Source organism: Amblyomma americanum, chromosome 1 (assembly GCF_052857255.1).
Source record: "Amblyomma americanum isolate KBUSLIRL-KWMA chromosome 1, ASM5285725v1, whole genome shotgun sequence".
NCBI lineage: Eukaryota > Metazoa > Arthropoda > Arachnida > Ixodida > Ixodidae > Amblyomma > Amblyomma americanum.
The window spans coordinates 212,409,477-212,431,201 of record NC_135497.1 but is presented as its reverse complement, the minus strand read 5'-3'; the positions used below and the strand labels follow the sequence as shown (position 1 = coordinate 212,431,201).

At 46.4% G+C, this 21,725-nt stretch overlaps 1 protein-coding gene across 1 annotated transcript in view; it reads right to left on the bottom strand.

Moving 5' to 3' along the window:
• LOC144114586 (uncharacterized) overlaps window positions 1-21,725 on the bottom strand; it is a 96,408-nt gene that overhangs the window by 49,504 nt on the left and 25,179 nt on the right. Inside the window, exons 7-12 of the mRNA XM_077648422.1 lie at window positions 21,357-21,440; window positions 21,016-21,137; window positions 15,328-15,549; window positions 8,739-8,822; window positions 8,398-8,519; window positions 2,707-2,928 (exon numbers count right to left, since the gene is read on the bottom strand). The gene's annotated coding sequence lies outside the window, so the exon portion shown is untranslated. The remainder of the gene's footprint in view (window positions 1-2,706; window positions 2,929-8,397; window positions 8,520-8,738; window positions 8,823-15,327; window positions 15,550-21,015; window positions 21,138-21,356; window positions 21,441-21,725) is intronic.

Sequence of the window (21,725 nt, the reverse complement as noted above, 5' to 3'; positions counted from 1 at the left end):
CGACTTCCTAACTGGGAGAGTTCCTATGAGCCGGGTGAGTGGGCTGTTCCAGTAAAAAATGTCCCTACAGGCCTTGTACCTCTGCCAACACAGCCTTCATCCAATGCTTTCAAAAACATCTTGTTTCACTAATATAGCAAAAGCTGCAAGAAGCCATTAAAAAGTTGCATCGATGGCAAAGCTGCAGAACAAAAAGCAGGCGAATTTTTGGACCCAACCACCAATATCTTGTGCTGCCAGTGAGCTCCAAAAGTGCAACCATTCATACAGAGTTGCCATAAGCATATGGAATAACCGGTTCTTGACAACTCAGAGCAAATATATTCTATTAAGGGGAGAAGCTGGTCTTAGAAAAAAAATATTTATTAATGAAGTCACAATTATGAAGTCTTCAGGGAAGATGTATTTTTGTGTGCTGATTCCAAATATGGAATTAAATTTAATGTACAACAAGGCCTTGTGCACTTGATGCAATATGTCATGTAACTTTTTGCGGAGAGCTTTAACAATATTTTGCTGCAGGGAACTTGCTAGAATGCATCCCGTCCGCTGGTCTTGACAACAAGCTATGCATCAAGGGTAAAATTATTATCCTGCCTATCACAGAAGTTGAGTTACAGGGTATTGAACTTCATACTTCACAAATCGGAACAAATATTTGTCTTCCTGTTTCTGAAGCAACAACTTCAAAATTCTATAACTCAACTTTTATGACAGACAGGATGATAATCTTAGGTTTATTGCATAGATCAATGTCAAGAGAAACCAGTGACATGCATTCTAGCAAGTTCCCTACAGCAGGATTTATTGAAAGCTCTTCTCAAAAAGTTACATAACATATTGCATAAGTGCTCAAGAAATTGTTGCACATGAAATTAAATTCCATATTTGGAATCACCACACAAAAATACGTGTTCCCTAAAGATTTCATAATTTTGACTTCATTAATAAAATTTTTTTCTAAGACCCTCTTCCTCCCTTAAAGGGACAGTGAGGAGAACACTCATTCTTTTTTTCTTTTGGTTAGGAAAATATGATAGTTCGGCATATCATGGCTTTCTTGCCACTCGTCCGGGAGCGAAAGATGCATTTATTTCAAAGAAATTTGGATTTGAAGTTCAAAAAGTTGTTCACGCCCTCCAATTCAAACTCTGTGCACTGTTATGACGTCACAGGACGGAGCAACGTGAAACGTGATGTAAACGCAGACTCCGTCCAGGGCGCCAGGGAGCCAGGGCTATCCAGAGAGCCAGTTATTCACCCTTCCTTTCCTCAAAAGCATCCACATCTAGAACACTATCAATGCCAATGCCAATGAACACACTGAATCGTTGATATGTTCCCAGTTCATACGATTTCCCGGTTAATACGCTCAAAATCGCGGACATTAAAAATGCTCCATAGCAAGACGTTATATTTTTCCTGGTTAATGCGTTCCCAGAAAACATGATTTCACGGCTACCAGGTTGAAACTTTCGACAAATTGTGCCCATATAATACACTTACTGAGCAAGCGTACATGTGCAAACATACAAGTGGGCAGAATGAGGGCATGCGACATGGGGAAGGGGGGCAGCATCTTGGCACGCTGCCAAGGTTTGCAATGCCGAGGGCGCAAAAAGAGGACCCCGCTACAAAAAGCTAGAGGCTGAAAAAAAAAAGTAGATTCTGGCGGATGAAACTGGAGGGCGGGTTCATTATGAGAGTGGGTTCATTAGGTGGGTATATACGGCACATGCTAGACTATATCCAATGACCGTCTAAGAAGCTGCATAAGTAATTATATGCTTTTGGCTTCCGACTTTTCGGAACACAGCTTCTCCAATTTTTAATTTGTAGCACCCCAAAGGCACATGTCAGCTACGAGGGACACTCAGTGGAGGCCTCGGGACTAGTTTCTACCAGTTGGAATTCTTCTAATGAGTGCCGACATCACCCAGCCCAGGAACGTTTTTCCTTTCACCTAAACTGAAATTTAGCTGCCCTAGCTGCAATTCGACCCCTCAATCACAGCAGCTATGCAAAGCATCCACACAATGAGACAAAATTATGCCCCTTTGCTGCGAGGTACTTGTCTAGTAATTTCCTGCATATGAAAATTTATCCTACTCAGTGGCTACGAAAGACTTTAGGAGCAGTTTAGTGTAAAGCGCAGTGCCATACATGCAACCCGGCCCACTCGCTAAAAGGCCGAGACGCCGATATCAGCCAGCAACAGTGGTAGGCAAGGTTAGGCAGCACAGGCATAGCATACATTATTACCTTATGAAACCAGTCAGCTTTGGTCGCTTTCGCCATTTTGACGTCAGCATTGCGTTGCAAATCATATTCTGATTGCAGCTGCATGTCAACCTTGCTGCTGTGTGCACATTTTATTTCAGCTCCTATGCTAGAAACAGTTGCAAGGCAAAGCTAATGACAAGAAACAAAAAATTTGTTGCTTGTTCTACGTTACGCTTGCTTGCGTCCTCAATGATATATGCACGGTGTATCTACATTTGTGCATCAGCTCAGTGCACATTCATATATTCAGAGGAGTTGAGTGGCCCTTATTCATGTTTCACTGGAGTTCACTGTGAACAGTAGTTCACAGTAACATCACACCACCTACAGTCACCACTTGCCTTTTACATGACACACTGCACTTGCACCCCCTCTGGTGCATTCACATTCCACGGCTAGCGTGCACACAAAGGAAAGACTCACCCTTGGCAGACTTGCCGTCGCCCGGCTTCCCGAGTTAAATATAGGCAGGCAGCAGCGTGCGTGGCTGCCTAGGAATCTGCGGTCCCTCCGCGGAGCCACCTGGCACCGGGCCGCGGCCACCGACTTGCACTTCAGGCGAGGTGGAGAATTGCTCCGGAAATTGAGCAGTCAGACGAGAAGACAGTTCATACTTCGGCCTGGCACCTCTGTGCTGGCTGGGTTCTGCACAAAAAGAGGGACAGTCTAGCTCGCAAGCGGCATGAGAAAGCTACAGCTAATGCTGCATGCCTTCCTTGTTTATCTGGCCATAAAACACCAAAATCTAGCTCCGCTACACTTAAAAAGGCCCGCACTAAATTCTAACCAACCTCCAGCCCCCTTCAACTCAGATTTACATCCAGGAATGACTGTACTAAGCCACGTGGCCGAAACATAATGAGTGCGAGACATAACCTCTCCATAGCAGTGAGGCGAAGTTTATAAACCACAGGACAAAAGAAATGTTGTTCGGGGTTTACCCATTGTAATAGTGCTTTAATACTAAAAAAAAAAAAAAGTCTACCTCCAAACAATGACAGCGAAAAACAACTTGTGCATCGACCTGAAGGAGTGGCAGCACTAATGCAGCAAGCCTTACGCATTAGCAGCAGATGCGAGTGAATTTTAGAACCAAGCAGATGAAAATGAACATTTTGGCAATTGTTAGCATAACGACCATATGTCAGGCCTAACGTCACTAAACAAGCAGCGAGCATTAAATCAACATGCGTACTGCCACTGCTAGATGGTAAGCTGTAATGCCATGAAGAAGTTCTTTAGTGCTACACCAAATATATGTGGCACTGACATCCCCAGTTCAGCGCTGTAAAAATTTTAGATGAGAAAGTCAGTTTATTTTTGTTGTCTGCCAAGCACCAAAATTAAGAAACAATGCCTCACCCAACCCAATCCTCCTGCTCTCTCCAAGGGCACAGTGCCTCTTGCTGATCTCAGCATGGTAGAAGCACCCAAACAAGTAAAGTTGGGAGAAGGCCCCGGCAGTGAGCACAGAATCAAATCTCAAATATGGTCTGCTACATTTCAGTCATGTCAAGACAAAGCTAAAGCCCTTGTGTGAAACACTCTTGAGTGACTCATTGTTGCCCTTGATGCTGACCAAAGCATTAGCTTAGAAGAACTAGTCGCTCACATTAGCGAATGCCGCATCCTAATTTTTGAAAGCCCAAGTTTAGCGCATGTGGCACAGTGACCACACACTGGCCAAAGTGGGACTGTCTTCACTACACTGGTGCCTGACCAACACTGTTCGGCATCCTCCAGCGCTTAAGGGGGGGATGCGGCCCTTGAAAATCGAAAAATAGTGAAAAAGCCGATTTTTGGAAAAGTGCACATTGCGGTAGTATGTGCCATTAACTACCTTTTCTGCAAATATGAACGACTAATTTGTCGTGAAAGTACTTCAAATTAAATATCTAAGAAGCCGTGTCCGCACACTGGCCAAAGCGGGACCGACTTCACTACACTGGCACATGACCAACACTGTTCGGCATCCTCCAGCGCTTAACGCCTCGCCGCTGAGCTGCGAGAGAGTGCAGAAAATACCCCAACTGTGTGCGTACGCTGTTGCTCAGCCAGTGAACCAAGAGCCGCCATCTTGGTCTTGTTCTGTTTGTGAATTCTTGCTCTCTTTTGCCTGCCTTCGACAACGGCAGCGGCGGCGTGGTGGAAGCGCTACTCGTTTGTGATTGGGGGCCTAAAAGCGCCTTTCGAGTTTCCCGCCTTTGAAATGCGAGACTGCGATTGGGCGAAGGGCGCGCTCCTTGAGAACGCGGGGGATCACGCGCCTGCTATTGGCTGCTGCGCACGCTGACGCGGCGGTCCCCTCCAGCGGAGGCCAGCGCGTCGCCCCACCAGCCTTGGCTCTCTACTTTTCTCATTGTGATCGCCGCTGCCACCGTCTTTACGATCTCTCGCCGTGCCGTCCGAACAGTTTCCTGCAGACTGTTGACTATTGCGCAGTCACTCAAGATGCGTCCAACAAAGCTAAAGACGCTACACGCGTTCAGTGCCCGGAAGCGTGGTATGAACTGTGTTCTTTCGGAAAAGCGTGCCGCCAACAAGGACTGTCGATGCTTCCAGCCGCGTAACTTCTTCTACATCGCTACTAGACAGCAATTGCGTTGCCGCTTCCAGCGACGTACCAGCATCTTCATCGGTGCAAGAATGCGTTGCTTCGACGGGCATGCCTTGCGTACCGAACGCATCAAACTCGGCGACTGCGACCTCCAGCTCCTGTCTCGCATCTACCCCGAGGCATGAGAATGCATCGCACGCCGTTCACTTGGAAACATTTCCTGACGTCCGAGAAGATCGAGATTCTGGCTGCATCTCGGGAGCCACTTACCGGATTTCCATGGGGTCTTTTTTTTTATTCCGTACCTAAATAAATTTCAGAGGGCAGGTCAAGCTCGTTTATTCAGATTATTGCGTATGGAATCTGTCATAAGCAATTAATATTGGCTTAATGAGGTCTAATTAATGACACTAAATTCAGTGCTATGCTAAAATTTTTCAGCAAGGAAATTCATCAAAAGGGCCTCGTTTTGACCTCCGGTACCTAACTAGGAATAACCCCAATGAATTTCACAGTGACAGCACTGTTTTCAAATTCTCCAGGCCTGGAGAAATAGACCTATGTGAACCATTTTGATATGCTCCTGTAACTTGAGAACCAGTGTGCACAGCTTCATGAACCTTGGTATTTCTTCAAATGTTTGTGTTTTTAGTCTACCCTGAAAATTTCATTCAGATATCACAAGAAACAAGAAAGCTTGTGTTCTCGCAACCTTTGAGGGCTGTTTTCTCAGGATGTATTTTTTGCCTGGCGGGGCTGCTCATTCTGGCTGCTGCTCGGGAACCGCTTATCGGATTTCCATAAGGCTTTTTTTACTCCGTACCTGAATACATTTTTGAGAACAAGACAAGCCCGCTTTTTCAAGTTATTGCTTCTGGAATTTGTCATAAGCAATTTAAATATGCCTAATGAAGATCTAGTTTATTGACACTAAATTCAGTGCTGGGCTTGACTTTTCCAGCAAGGAAATTTAGAAAAAGGGCTCTGTCTTGCCCTGGGGCACCTATCCAGGAATGACCATAACGAATTTCACAGAGCCAAACCCATTTTCAAATTCTCCAGGCCTGGAATAAGCGACCTATGTGAACCACTTTGATATACAGTCGCCGACCGATTTTTCGGACTCGAAGGAACCTCAAAAATGGTCCAAATAATCGAACAGTCCGAAAAATCCGTGAAGTACAAAAAAATCACTTTATTGAGAAAAATCTGCTTTAAAATGTCACTGATGTTACCTTGCGGAAAATTTCTCTTGTTGGCGACGATTTGCGCCTGTATTTGCGCCATGGTTGTGCTTTCTCTGCACACGCTAGACAGCAAGGTCACCGCATTTAGTTGGAATACTTGCCACGCTTGTTTGACGGACACAGCGGGTCCATGCTGTCCACAATCTGAGTGTGCACCACACCGCTTGTTCAACACACGCGAAGATAAGGCACTTTTCTTTCAAAGCGGCGGAACCGCCGGACGCAATCACAAAACGGCGAACAGATGTAACTTTGTGAGGACTGAGCGCCACTCGGTCAACACGGTCAGAGAAACCCAAGTGACGAAACGGCGAACGTATGAGACCCGCCACGGTGGCTCTGTGGTTAGGGCGCTCGGCTACTGCTCCGGAGAACCCGGGTTGGAACCCGACCGCGGTGGGCGCGTTTCGATGGAGGCGAAACGCAAAGGCGCCCGTGTCCTGTGTGATGTCAGTGCACGTTAAAGTTCCCCAAGTAGTCGAAATTATTCCGGAGCCCTCCATTACGGCAGATCTTTTTTTTCCTTTCTTCTCTCAGTCCCTCTTTTTATCCTTTCCTACCGACATGTGAGATAGCTCCTTCACAATTTCCTTCCCAACAACGAATTCTCAACGTATGGGACAAGCGATAACTGCCCGCGACAACGTCGGCGACAAAAGCAAGTTGGCGGCGATGACAATCCGGCTGCCACCTCCAAGTGTCAGAGATCGCAGGGACCTCTACTGGCAACAATGAGGTACCGAAAGTGTGTCAAGCAAAGCCAACTGCAGCATAAATCCACCACATCCAAGATAGCGCCTTTTGCGCCGCCGAAAAGATGGCCAACTTTGGCCCGCAGGCGACTGAAATTAGTCCGAAAAATCGAACTTTCGGACTTTTTAGATCCGAAATATCCGTTGTGAATATGTATGCGCTTCTATGGGGAGACTGACGGTGCCTCAACGAGGTCCGAAATATCCTACAAGTCCGAATTATTAGAGTCCGAATTACACGTCGGCTGCTGTACTCCTGTAACTTCGGAACCAGTGCCCACAGCTCCATGAAACTTGGTAGTTCTTCAAATGGTCGTGCTCTTCGCCTACCCTGAATATTTCATTCAGATATCTCAAGAAACAAAAAAGTTGGTGTTTAAGGGTAGTCTCCCCCCTTAACTATGTTAAAACCCAACCAATTTCTTCCTTGGTTTGGAAAGGATCATAACATCAGCGTATGCACGAGACGCAGCTGCACCATAGCCGATTTAATGACCAATTGCACAGAAGAGGTCACCCAAACGAGTGGGACAACATTCTACATAAAAAAAAAACTCAGAGGACAGTTACATGTGTGTACCGCGAATGTTTTAGCATTAGCTGTGGGGTGAAAGTAAAAACTTATTGTGATATTCTGGCCTAAACTACCAGGTTCTCCTCCGGTGTTCGAGTGCATGTACTCTGACACGTGCTACCTCATGCCCCATGTCTCTTCCTCACAGTCTCGCCGGCTTTCTTACAACACATACCCTGTCGGCAGCCGGCCACAGCAGTGTCCTGGCACGTTGCCAAGCTTGCCAAGTGAGCCATTGCCGCTGGCGCTCTCGTCAAAATATAAACACACCATGCTGTTACTGGCGCAGCATCCTGGCATATTGCCATGGCGTGCACCCCAGATGGCATCAACGCCGATGGTATTGGAACTGAGGCACGAGCTAAGAAGAGCTATGTTGTCGTTGGCACGTCTCCTTTTCTTCTGTATTATGTGAGTGCATGCACAGCGGAACCTTTATATTTTGCATGTATTGGCAAAATAAAACCAGTTGTGAGTGCAGCGATTGTCCGTGTCGTCAGTGTTTTCCTTCCATTGCGTTTGTATTTTTTTTCACGCTGCAGTTATGTCGAAGGGAAAGCACTGAAAACATTCTATCAGAAGAGGCGATTTTCTGGTGGCGAAGAGACCACAATCAAGCTAAGGCAGGTCGGGCAGGAACCACCACCGGGTGCAGACAGTTCAAGCAGGAAACTCCTGCCCGGCCAATAAATGGCAAAACAATGGCAAAGCTTTGGAATTTTGCAAGTGCACCAACAAGTTTTGACCCTTTCAGCGACGCTCTCACGCAATGATGGGCATGGAGGTATTAGAAGGAAGCCAGCAGGAAACGGAGAATGTCACTACCATCTTCATAAAGGGACGTTAGTCAGGGCCACCGAGATCAAGAGTCAACCATTAGCCGAACACATATTTCAACTCAAGCAACAGACCATGCACTTTACATAACATATAATATATATTATAACATTTTTTTTTTTCGATTATTAGGAAAGGACCACCCACCTGACCCCGTGGTTGAACACTGTCGTTTCTCAGGCAGTCCATCTCGTGGTTGCTGCGGTCCAGAGAGTGCGCTCTCATGGGGGTGCTCGGAATAGAAGTTTGCTGGCTGCCATCCTGCCTCTCTGTAAATGTGCCAGCGCCGTAACACACAGTGGTCAAACAACCTCTAAAACTAGCCTTTCTTACGGTGGTCACGAGAGACTTTTGAAATGGCCACAGGCATTCCACTGCTCTATTCTAAGGTGTTACAACACTGTATAAAAATGACACCAGGTCGCCTTGTCACCAGCGTTCTAGCAAACAAGAAGTTTCCGCTTCCCCATCCTATGCTAGATACCCACCTCTCAGCTTTGTCTCCAGTTCGGCAACCTTGCTCTGGAGTTCACGATAGCCAGGGGCGCCGGAGTGTCCCCGTGGCCACACCGCTGTTCAAAACGAAAAATGAACACCAAAAATCTGTCAACAAAGCTTGCAGATACAGTACTGACAAATGGGCCATAGCTGTTGCACAAACTTTTCACTACGAAATAAATGTGATCGTGATCTACTAGTGAGTCAGATTATATTCTAATTTTATTAGACTTAAGGGGAGATGCATGTCTTAGAACAGTCAAAAATGGTCAAACAATCGATTTTGAGCAAAACTCATTTTCGGAATGTTTGACCCTTCAAGCACCTATTCTCAAATTATTAACGGTAAATTTGGTCGGGAAATGCGATAAAATATGCTTTCAATATGCCACGGCAGCCACGAAATGTCCCCAAAAAGGCGAAATTTGTTTGAACTTCCCACGCATGCCGCGGACGCTGCAGACGGCCGATGGCCGCCATCTTGGGCTTGGTTTGAAGCTGTTTTCGTTGCGCACAATTTGCGATGTCTCAAAATGGCGTCGCTCAAGCAAAATGACTGCCCTGGCTGGCTTTCCGAAGACCGTTTCCGGGTCGCTGATTGGCTCGCGCATGGCGCGCTTTTCGCGCCTGCCATTGGCTGGAGTAACCGGCGCGTCATTTTTTTTTTTTCGCTTTTGCGCTTACCAGCGTCACTGCCGCTTCATGTGCGTCTGCGTTTGCGCTTGTTTTTTCTTGATGCGCCATGTTTCTGCTTTGTGCTGGGATTTTTCCCATGCGATCAAGATGACGGGAGACAACCGACTTAAACCGTGCATGCAACGAGCTTTTGGAAGCCGTAAGAAACGGGCATGGTACAGCATCGGCCACAAGTGCGCTGTCGGGACCTTCGCTAGAGCCGGTGCCGACTCGCTGGATCTGTCTGGAACATCAACCACGCTGCTCGCTGACGACACTGCAGGACCGAGTTCCAGCTCGAATTGATTCCCGGATTACGGTACAGTTCGTGTTGATGCCGCATACTACTCTGCGGCGGAGCAGGCGCAGTTTGTTGAGTGGTCGGCGAACACGAAGTCCCCTCTGCCGGAAAACTTAGCGACCCAGCGCAAGTTTGAACTTTTTGGCGCCAGCGCGGAGTGCCAGACCGATGATACCGGTACCGAGTTCGTGATTGTGGACATGAAAGTTCTAAACAACTTTATTGCGCAACCGAAGTGCGGAACCTGCGGCGCAGGAAGTCTGACTTTGAGCAAGGCAACAGACAAGGAGTATGGCTTAGCTGTAAAGCTCCAGCTCATCTGCGGTAGCTGCACTTGGAGAGGAAGCAATTTTCTTCCCAACAAGTAAGTGGAACTCCCAACATAACTCCCTTCGAGGTCAACATGAGGGCCATGAAGGGAATACAGACGATAGGCAAAGGCTTGACTGCACTTGCAGACTTTTGCGCCTGTATGAACCTGTCCCACCGAGGTCTGCACCACAAGGCCTTTCAGGGACACCTGAAAACTTTGTGAAAGCCTGCGAGAGCACAGCGACCGCAAGTGAAGCTGCCAGTGTGGCAGTCATCAAGGACCTCTATAGAGACTTCTTGAGTAGAATTGGGAACACTGACGTTATATTTGATGGTTTGTGGATGACCCGAGGTCGTAGCTCTCACATCAGTGTGGCCTGCACTGTTGAGCTGTACACTGGCAAAAGACCACATTGTTTACTCGAACTTTTGTCTCAGATGTGCCTTGGGACCATAGCCACAAGATGAAGGCTATAGTGACTGGCTCGCCACCACGAGTACCAGCGAAACATCGATTGTAACTCTGGTCGCATGGAAGTGGAGAATGCGCTGACCATGTTTTAAAGATCTCTGGCCAAGTATGGTCTGCGCTACACGACCGTCCTCTCTGTTGGAGACAGCCGGACTTTTTATGCGTTGTCAGAAGCAAAAGTGTACGGACTCATAAAGACTGACAAGAAGGATTGCATCAACCACGTTCATAAGCGAATGCGGACTGCTCTGCAGAACCTGGTTCATAGAAAGAAGGCTCAAGGTGAATCTCTGGGCAGAAGAGGCAAGCTGCCGCAGGAAAAGATCAAGAAGATCACCAACTACTACGGCCATGCCCTGAGGAGCAACAGTCAAGACGTTCCAGGCGTGAAGAAGGCAGTGGAAGCTACACTCCTGCACATGACCTCTACAAATGATGTCCCGAACCACTCCAAGGGCCCTGAGGGTGCTGACTCTTGGTGCAAGCTCAACAGAGCCTTGGCCAATGGTGAACTTCCACCTGCACAAAAGAGTGCCCTCCCGGCTCGTGTTGGGGCTGCTCTGGAGCCAGTGTTTGCAAAGCTCAGCGATGAGAACCTGTTGGCACGATGCAGCGAAGGAAAGACTCAGAGGTGAGTGAGAGCCTACACTCTCTCGTTTGGACGCAAGCTTCAAAGAATGGAAATGCTTATTTGGAAAGTGTGAAGCCGGCTGCTGCTGAGGCTGTTGCCCTCTACAACCAAGGAAGGAGGGCAACTAATGAATCCATCACTGCAAGTCTGGGCTATGCTGCTGGTGGCTGCCTTGTTCGCCGAAGCCTAGGAAAAGGCGCCCTGCATTTGCGCAAGGCAAATGGAGCTCAGCTAAAGAGCGCTAATACGAAAGAGAGACTGACAGGGCGGCACAAAACGGGAGCAACTGAAGATTACAGTCCTGGACTGCTATGAAGACGTTCTACAGCAGCACAGGGCAGCATGCTACCTAACGTCCAGGGGGTTCTTCTCAGAGAGAGTAGGAGACGTGTCGAGCGTCGCACCCAACGGTCCTTTTCAGGACCACCCATCTGCTTGCCAGGGTGGCTCAGATCTCCTTGGCTCTGGACTGCTAGGTCTCTCAAAAAACAGTTTTCAGGATTCATAATATTGTCTTTAGAGCTCAACACCCTAGGCCTGCACTCCATTGCCCCTAAAAAAAAAAAATGTACCGATAACTTCATAAGAAATCATTTTTTTTACAACTTCATCACGCTTACACCTTCGACATTTTTTTATTAATGTTTCCTTGGATGGAATAAGACACTTTTTGTTTTGCTTTGTAGGGAAACAGATAGGGAACACCTAAATAAAATCCGTTGTGGAAGATTCCTCCCAGAATTTTCTGTAGTCAGCGTCAAAACTTTAATTGCGATATTCTCAGCTTCATTTTTTTGCCAATGTCACTAGAGTTACGGAACTTTTCATTATGTTTTTGCGGTGCAATTTTAATGAGCTTTACATCATTGAATTCAGAAAGAATTCAACTGTGGAGCTATGCTATATTTATGTGGCTAAGTTGAACATATCAAATTTTGTGAACAATAATACCAGCTAATTATATTCCAGAATTGTGATGCATCGACATAACTGAACATTTTTATATGATGATGTATCTTAATAACAACATAAATAGCATAGCTCCGCAAGGAACCTCTTTGGCTACGGCTACATTTTAATCGGAACCAAAAAATGTTGAGGGAAAGTGTCTTAATGACCCGTAAGAAATTACCTAATTAGGCTTCAGTTAATTTTCCATAAGTAGAAAACTAATTGAGATAAGTTGAAACTAATTACATTTATGAAAATAGGAGGAAGAAATACATACGGATACCTAATTTCATTACAATATCTCCAATAATAAAAATTTTCGTTTTAAGACCAGTGTCTCCCCTTAAAGCTTAGCAGCTGCAAAGGCTTGTAAATTCCAGAAGCATATTGCGCTTACAAGGAATAATAAAAAAAAAGTCGCATACAACACTCACAATCTTATCCACACACATTGTTTGGCTACTTTGCCTGGCTGGTATAATTTTCCTCGTGGCCTCATGAAAAACAGCGTAGTTCTGCTGTATCATTTCACGACTTCCTAACTGGGAGAGTTCCTATGAGCCGGGTGAGTGGGCTGTTCCAGTAAAAAATGTCCCTACAGGCCTTGTACCTCTGCCAACACAGCCTTCATCCAATGCTTTCAAAAACATCTTGTTTCACTAATATAGCAAAAGCTGCAAGAAGCCATTAAAAAGTTGCATCGATGGCAAAGCTGCAGAACAAAAAGCAGGCGAATTTTTGGACCCAACCACCAATATCTTGTGCTGCCAGTGAGCTCCAAAAGTGCAACCATTCATACAGAGTTGCCATAAGCATATGGAATAACCGGTTCTTGACAACTCAGAGCAAATATATTCTATTAAGGGGAGAAGCTGGTCTTAGAAAAAAAATATTTATTAATGAAGTCACAATTATGAAGTCTTCAGGGAAGATGTATTTTTGTGTGCTGATTCCAAATATGGAATTAAATTTAATGTACAACAAGGCCTTGTGCACTTGATGCAATATGTCATGTAACTTTTTGCGGAGAGCTTTAACAATATTTTGCTGCAGGGAACTTGCTAGAATGCATCCCGTCCGCTGGTCTTGACAACAAGCTATGCATCAAGGGTAAAATTATTATCCTGCCTATCACAGAAGTTGAGTTACAGGGTATTGAACTTCATACTTCACAAATCGGAAGAAATATTTGTCTTCCTGTTTCTGAAGCAACAACTTCAAAATTCTATAACTCAACTTTTATGACAGACAGGATGATAATCTTAGGTTTATTGCATAGATCAATGTCAAGAGAAACCAGTGACATGCATTCTAGCAAGTTCCCTGCAGCAGGATTTATTGAAAGCTCTTCTCAAAAAGTTACATAACATATTGCATAAGTGCTCAAGAAATTGTTGCACATGAAATTAAATTCCATATTTGGAATCACCACACAAAAATACGTGTTCCCTAAAGATTTCATAATTTTGACTTCATTAATAAAATTTTTTTCTAAGACCCTCTTCCTCCCTTAAAGGGACAGTGAGGAGAACACTCATTCTTTTTTTCTTTTGGTTAGGAAAATATGATACTTCGGCATATCATGGCTTTCTTGCCACTCGTCCGGGAGCGAAAGATGCATTTATTTCAAAGAAATTTGGATTTGAAGTTCAAAAAGTTGTTCCCGCCCTCCAATTCAAACTCTGTGCACTGTTATGACGTCACAGGACGGAGCAACGTGAAACGTGATGTAAACGCAGACTCCGTCCAGGGCGCCAGGGAGCCAGGGCTATCCAGAGAGCCAGTTATTCACCCTTCCTTTCCTCAAAAGCATCCACATCTAGAACACTATCAATGCCAATGCCAATGAACACACTGAATCGTTGATATGTTCCCAGTTCATACGATTTCCCGGTTAATACGCTCAAAATCGCGGACATTAAAAATGTTCCATAGCAAGACGTTATATTTTTCCTGGTTAATGCGTTCCCAGAAAACATGATTTCACGGCTACCAGGTTGAAACTTTCGACAAATTGTGCCCATATAATACACTTACTGAGCAAGCGTACATGTGCAAACATACAAGTGGGCAGAATGAGGGCATGCGACATGGGGAAGGGGGGCAGCATCTTGGCACGCTGCCAAGGTTTGCAATGCCGAGGGCGCAAAAAGAGGACCCCGCTACAAAAAGCTAGAGGCTGAAAAAAAAAAGTAGATTCTGGCGGATGAAACTGGAGGGCGGGTTCATTATGAGAGTGGGTTCATTAGGTGGGTATATACGGCACATGCTAGACTATATCCAATGACCGTCTAAGAAGCTGCATAAGTAATTATATGCTTTTGGCTTCCGACTTTTCGGAACACAGCTTCTCCAATTTTTAATTTGTAGCACCCCAAAGGCACATGTCAGCTACGAGGGACACTCAGTGGAGGCCTCGGGACTAGTTTCTACCAGTTGGAATTCTTCTAATGAGTGCCGACATCACCCAGCCCAGGAACGTTTTTCCTTTCACCTAAACTGAAATTTAGCTGCCCTAGCTGCAATTCGACCCCTCAATCACAGCAGCTATGCAAAGCATCCACACAATGAGACAAAATTATGCCCCTTTGCTGCGAGGTACTTGTCTAGTAATTTCCTGCATATGAAAATTTATCCTACTCAGTGGCTACGAAAGACTTTAGGAGCAGTTTAGTGTAAAGCGCAGTGCCATACATGCAACCCGGCCCACTCGCTAAAAGGCCGAGACGCCGATATCAGCCAGCAACAGTGGTAGGCAAGGTTAGGCAGCACAGGCATAGCATACATTATTACCTTATGAAACCAGTCAGCTTTGGTCGCTTTCGCCATTTTGACGTCAGCATTGCGTTGCAAATCATATTCTGATTGCAGCTGCATGTCAACCTTGCTGCTGTGTGCACATTTTATTTCAGCTCCTATGCTAGAAACAGTTGCAAGGCAAAGCTAATGACAAGAAACAAAAAATTTGTTGCTTGTTCTACGTTACGCTTGCTTGCGTCCTCAATGATATATGCACGGTGTATCTACATTTGTGCATCAGCTCAGTGCACATTCATATATTCAGAGGAGTTGAGTGGCCCTTATTCATGTTTCACTGGAGTTCACTGTGAACAGTAGTTCACAGTAACATCACACCACCTACAGTCACCACTTGCCTTTTACATGACACACTGCACTTGCACCCCCTCTGGTGCATTCACATTCCACGGCTAGCGTGCACACAAAGGAAAGACTCACCCTTGGCAGACTTGCCGTCGCCCGGCTTCCCGAGCTAAATATAGGCAGGCAGCAGCGTGCGTGGCTGCCTAGGAATCTGCGGTCCCTCCGCGGAGCCACCTGGCACCGGGCCGCGGCCACCGACTTGCACTTCAGGCGAGGTGGAGAATTGCTCCGGAAATTGAGCAGTCAGACGAGAAGACAGCCCATACTTCGGCCTGGCACCTCTGTGCTGGCTGGGTTCTGCACAAAAAGAGGGACAGTCTAGCTCGCAAGCGGCATGAGAAAGCTACAGCTAATGCTGCATGCCTTCCTTGTTTATCTGGCCATAAAACACCAAAATCTAGCTCCGCTACACTTAAAAAGGCCCGCACTAAATTCTAACTAACCTCCAGCCCCCTTCAACTCAGATTTACATCCAGGAATGACTGTACTAAGCCACGTGGCCGAAACATAATGAGTGCGAGACATAACCTCTCCATAGCAGTGAGGCGAAGTTTATAAACCACAGGACAAAAGAAATGTTGTTCGGGGTTTACCCATTGTAATAGTGCTTTAATACTAAAAAAAAAAAAAAGTCTACCTCCAAACAATGACAGCGAAAAACAACTTGTGCATCGACCTGAAGGAGTGGCAGCACTAATGCAGCAAGCCTTACGCATTAGCAGCAGATGCGAGTGAATTTTAGAACCAAGCAGATGAAAATGAACATTTTGGCAATTGTTAGCATAACGACCATATGTCAGGCCTAACGTCACTAAACAAGCAGCGAGCATTAAATCAACATGCGTACTGCCACTGCTAGATGGTAAGCTGTAATGCCATGAAGAAGTTCTTTAGTGCTACACCAAATATATGTGGCACTGACATCCCCAGTTCAGCGCTGTAAAAATTTTAGATGAGAAAGTCAGTTTATTTTTGTTGTCTGCCAAGCACCAAAATTAAGAAACAATGCCTCACCCAACCCAATCCTCCTGCTCTCTCCAAGGGCACAGTGCCTCTTGCTGATCTCAGCATGGTAGAAGCACCCAAACAAGTAAAGTTGGGAGAAGGCCCCGGCAGTGAGCACAGAATCAAATCTCAAATATGGTCTGCTACATTTCAGTCATGTCAAGACAAAGCTAAAGCCCTTGTGTGAAACACTCTTGAGTGACTCATTGTTGCCCTTGATGCTGACCAAAGCATTAGCTTAGAAGAACTAGTCGCTCACATTAGCGAATGCCGCATCCTAATTTATGAAAGCCCAAGTTTAGCGCATGTGGCACAGTGACCACACACTGGCCAAAGTGGGACTGTCTTCACTACACTGGTGCCTGACCAACACTGTTCGGCATCCTCCAGCGCTTAAGGGGGGGATGCGGCCCTTGAAAATCGAAAAATCGTGAAAAAGCCGATTTTTGGAAAAGTGCACATTGCGGTAGTATGTGCCATTAACTACCTTTTCTGCAAATATGAACGACTAATTTGTCGTGAAAGTACTTCAAATTAAATATCTAAGAAGCCGTGTCCGCACACTGGCCAAAGCGGGACCGACTTCACTACACTGGCACATGACCAACACTGTTCGGCATCCTCCAGCGCTTAACGCCTCGCCGCTGAGCTGCGAGAGAGTGCAGAAAATACCCCAACTGTGTGCGTACGCTGTTGCTCAGCCAGTGAACCAAGAGCCGCCATCTTGGTCTTGTTCTGTTTGTGAATTCTTGCTCTCTTTTGCCTGCCTTCGACAACGGCAGCGGCGGCGTGGTGGAAGCGCTACTCGTTTGTGATTGGGGGCCTAAAAGCGCCTTTCGAGTTTCCCGCCTTTGAAATGCGAGACTGCGATTGGGCGAAGGGCGCGCCCCTTGAGAACGCGGGGGATCACGCGCCTGCTATTGGCTGCTGCGCACGCTGACGCGGCGGTCCCCTCCAGCGGAGGCCAGCGCGTCGCCCCACCAGCCTTGGCTCTCTACTTTTCTCATTGTGATCGCCGCTGCCACCGTCTTTACGATCTCTCGCCGTGCTGTCCGAACAGTTTCCTGCAGACTGTTGACTATTGCGCAGTCACTCAAGATGCGTCCAACAAAGCTAAAGACGCTACACGCGTTCAGTGCCCGGAAGCGTGGTATGAACTGTGTTCTTTCGGAAAAGCGTGCCGCCAACAAGGACTGTCGATGCTTCCAGCCGCGTAACTTCTTCTACATCGCTACTAGACAGCAATTGCGTTGCCGCTTCCAGCGACGTACCAGCATCTTCATCGGTGCAAGAATGCGTTGCTTCGGGCATGCCTTGCGTACCGAACGCATCAAACTCGGCGACTGCGACCTCCAGCTCCTGTCTCGCATCTACCCCGAGGCATGAGAATGCATCGCACGCCGTTCACTTGGAAACATTTCCTGACGTCCGAGAAGATCGAGATTCTGGCTGCATCTCGGGAGCCACTTACCGGATTTCCATGGGGTCTTTTTTTTTATTCCGTACCTAAATAAATTTCAGAGGGCAGGTCAAGCTCGTTTATTCAGATTATTGCGTATGGAATCTGTCATAAGCAATTAATATTGGCTTAATGAGGTCTAATTAATGACACTAAATTCAGTGCTATGCTAAAATTTTTTAGCAAGGAAATTCATCAAAAGGGCCTTGTTTTGACCTCCGGTACCTAACTAGGAATAACCCCAATGAATTTCACAGTGACAGCACTGTTTTCAAATTCTCCAGGCCTGGAGAAATAGACCTATGTGAACCATTTTGATATGCTCCTGTAACTTGAGAACCAGTGTGCACAGCTTCATGAACCTTGGTATTTCTTCAAATGTTTGTGTTTTTAGTCTACCCTGAAAATTTCATTCAGATATCACAAGAAACAAGAAAGCTTGTGTTCTCGCAACCTTTGAGGGCTGTTTTCTCAGTATGTATTTTTTGCCTGGCGGGGCTGCTCATTCTGGCTGCTGCTCGGGAACCGCTTATCGGATTTCCATAAGGCTTTTTTTACTCCGTACCTGAATACATTTTTGAGAACAAGACAAGCCCGCTTTTTCAAGTTATTGCTTCTGGAATTTGTCATAAGCAATTTAAATATGCCTAATGAAGATCTAGTTTATTGACACTAAATTCAGTGCTGGGCTTGACTTTTCCAGCAAGGAAATTTAGAAAAAGGGCTCTGTCTTGCCCTGGGGCACCTATCCAGGAATGACCATAACGAATTTCACAGAGCCAAACCCATTTTCAAATTCTCCAGGCCTGGAATAAGCGACCTATGTGAACCACTTTGATATACAGTCGCCGACCGATTTTTCGGACTCGAAGGAACCTCAAAAATGGTCCAAATAATCGAACAGTCCGAAAAATCCGTGAAGTACAAAAAAATCACTTTATTGAGAAAAATCTGCTTTAAAATGTCACTGATGTTACCTTGCGGAAAATTTCTCTTGTTGGCGACGATTTGCGCCTGTATTTGCGCCATGGTTGTGCTTTCACTGCACACGCTAGACAGCAAGGTCACCGCATTTAGTTGGAATACTTGCCACGCTTGTTTGACGGACACAGCGGGTCCATGCTGTCCACAATCTGAGTGTGCACCACACCGCTTGTTAAACACACGTGAAGATAAGGCACTTTTCTTTCAAAGCGGCGGAACCGCCGGACGCAATCACAAAACGGCGAACAGATGTAACTTTGTGAGGACTGAGCGCCACTCGGTCAACACGGTCAGAGAAACCCAAGTGACGAAACGGCGAACGTATGAGACCCGCCACGGTGGCTCTGTGGTTAGGGCGCTCGGCTACTGCTCCGGAGAACCCGGGTTGGAACCCGACCGCGGTGGGCGCGTTTCGATGGAGGCGAAACGCAAAGGCGCCCGTGTCCTGTGTGATGTCAGTGCACGTTAAAGTTCCCCAGGTAGTCGAAATTATTCCGGAGCCCTCCATTACGGCAGATCTCTTTTTTCCTTTCTTCTCTCAGTCCCTCTTTTTATCCTTTCCTACCGACATGTGAGATAGCTCCTTCACAATTTCCTTCCCAACAACGAATTCTCAACGTATGGGACAAGCGATAACTGCCCGCGACAACGTCGGCGACAAAAGCAAGTTGGCGGCGATGACAATCCGGCTGCCACCTCCAAGTGTCAGAGATCGCAGGGACCTCTACTGGCAACAATGAGGTACCGAAAGTGTGTCAAGCAAAGCCAACTGCAGCATAAATCCACCACATCCAAGATAGCGCCTTTTGCGCCGCCGAAAAGATGGCCAACTTTGGCCCGCAGGCGACTGAAATTAGTCCGAAAAATCGAACTTTCGGACTTTTTAGATCCGAAATATCCGTTGTGAATATGTATGCGCTTCTATGGGGAGACTGACGGTGCCTCAACGAGGTCCGAAATATCCTACAAGTCCGAATTATTAGAGTCCGAATTACACGTCGGCTGCTGTACTCCTGTAACTTCGGAGCCAGTGCCCACAGCTCCATGAAACTTGGTAGTTCTTCAAATGGTCGTGCTCTTCGCCTACCCTGAATATTTCATTCAGATATCTCAAGAAACAAAAAAGTTGGTGTTTAAGGGTAGTCTCCCCCCTTAACTATGTTAAAACCCAACCAATTTCTTCCTTGGTTTGGAAAGGATCATAACATCAGCGTATGCACGAGACACAGCTGCACCATAGCCGATTTAATGACCAATTGCACAGAAGAGGTCACCCAAACGAGTGGGACAACATTCTACATAAAAAAAAAAACTCAGAGGACAGTTACATGTGTGTACCGCGAATGTTTTAGCATTAGCTGTGGGGTGAAAGTAAAAACTTATTGTGATATTCTGGCCTAAACTACCAGGTTCTCCTCCGGTGTTCGAGTGCATGTACTCTGACACGTGCTACCTCATGCCCCATGTCTCTTCCTCACAGTCTCGCCGGCTTTCTTACAACACATACCCTGTCGGCAGCCGGCCACAGCAGTGTCCTGGCACGTTGCCAAGCTTGCCAAGTGAGCCATTGCCGCTGGCGCTCTCGTCAAAATATAAACACACCATGCTGTTACTGGCGCAGCATCCTGGCATATTGCCATGGCGTGCACCCCAGATGGCATCAACGCCGATGGTATTGGAACTGAGGCACGAGCTAAGAAGAGCTATGTTGTCGTTGGCACGTCTCCTTTTCTTCTGTATTATGTGAGTGCATGCACAGCGGAACCTTTATATTTTGCATGTATTGGCAAAATAAAACCAGTTGTGAGTGCAGCGATTGTCCGTGTCGTCAGTGTTTTCCTTCCATTGCGTTTGTATTTTTTTTCACGCTGCAGTTATGTCGAAGGGAAAGCACTGAAAACATTCTATCAGAAGAGGCGATTTTCTGGTGGCGAAGAGACCACAATCAAGCTAAGGCAGGTCGGGCAGGAACCCCCACCGGGTGCAGACAGTTCAAGCAGGAAACTCCTGCCCGGCCAATAAATGGCAAAACAATGGCAAAGCTTTGGAATTTTGCAAGTGCACCAACAAGTTTTGACCCTTTCAGCGACGCTCTCACGCAATGATGGGCATGGAGGTATTAGAAGGAAGCCAGCAGGAAACGGAGAATGTCACTACCTTCTTCATAAAGGGACGTTAGTCAGGGCCACCGAGATCAAGAGTCAACCATTAGCCGAACACATATTTCAACTCAAGCAACAGACCATGCACTTTACATAACATATGATATATATTATAACATTTTTTTTTTCGATTATTAGGAAAGGACCACCCACCTGACCCCGTGGTTGAACACTGTCGTTTCTCAGGCAGTCCATCTCGTGGTTGCTGCGGTCCAGAGAGTGCGCTCTCATGGGGGTGCTCGGAATAGAAGTTTGCTGGCTGCCATCCTGCCTCTCTGTAAATGTGCCAGCGCCGTAACACACAGTGGTCAAACAACCTCTAAAACTAGCCTTTCTTACGGTGGTCACGAGAGACTTTTGAAATCGCCACAGGCATTCCACTGCTCTATTCTAAGGTGTTACAACACTGTATAAAAATGACACCAGGTCGCCTTGTCACCAGCGTTCTAGCAAACAAGAAGTTTCCGCTTCCCCATCCTATGCTAGATACCCACCTCTCAGCTTTGCCTCCAGTTCGGCAACCTTGCTCTGGAGTTCACGATAGCCAGGGGCGCCGGAGTGTCCCCGTGGCCACACCGCTGTTCAAAACGAAAAATGAACACCAAAAATCTGTCAACAAAGCTTGCAGATACAGTACTGACAAATGGGCCATAGCTGTTGCACAAACTTTTCACTACGAAATAAATGTGATCGTGATCTACTAGTGAGTCAGATTATATTCTAATTTTATTAGACTTAAGGGGAGATGCATGTCTTAGAACAGTCAAAAATGGTCAAACAATCGATTTTGAGCAAAACTCATTTTCGGAATGTTTGACCCTTCAAGCACCTATTCTCAAATTATTAACGGTAAATTTGGTCGG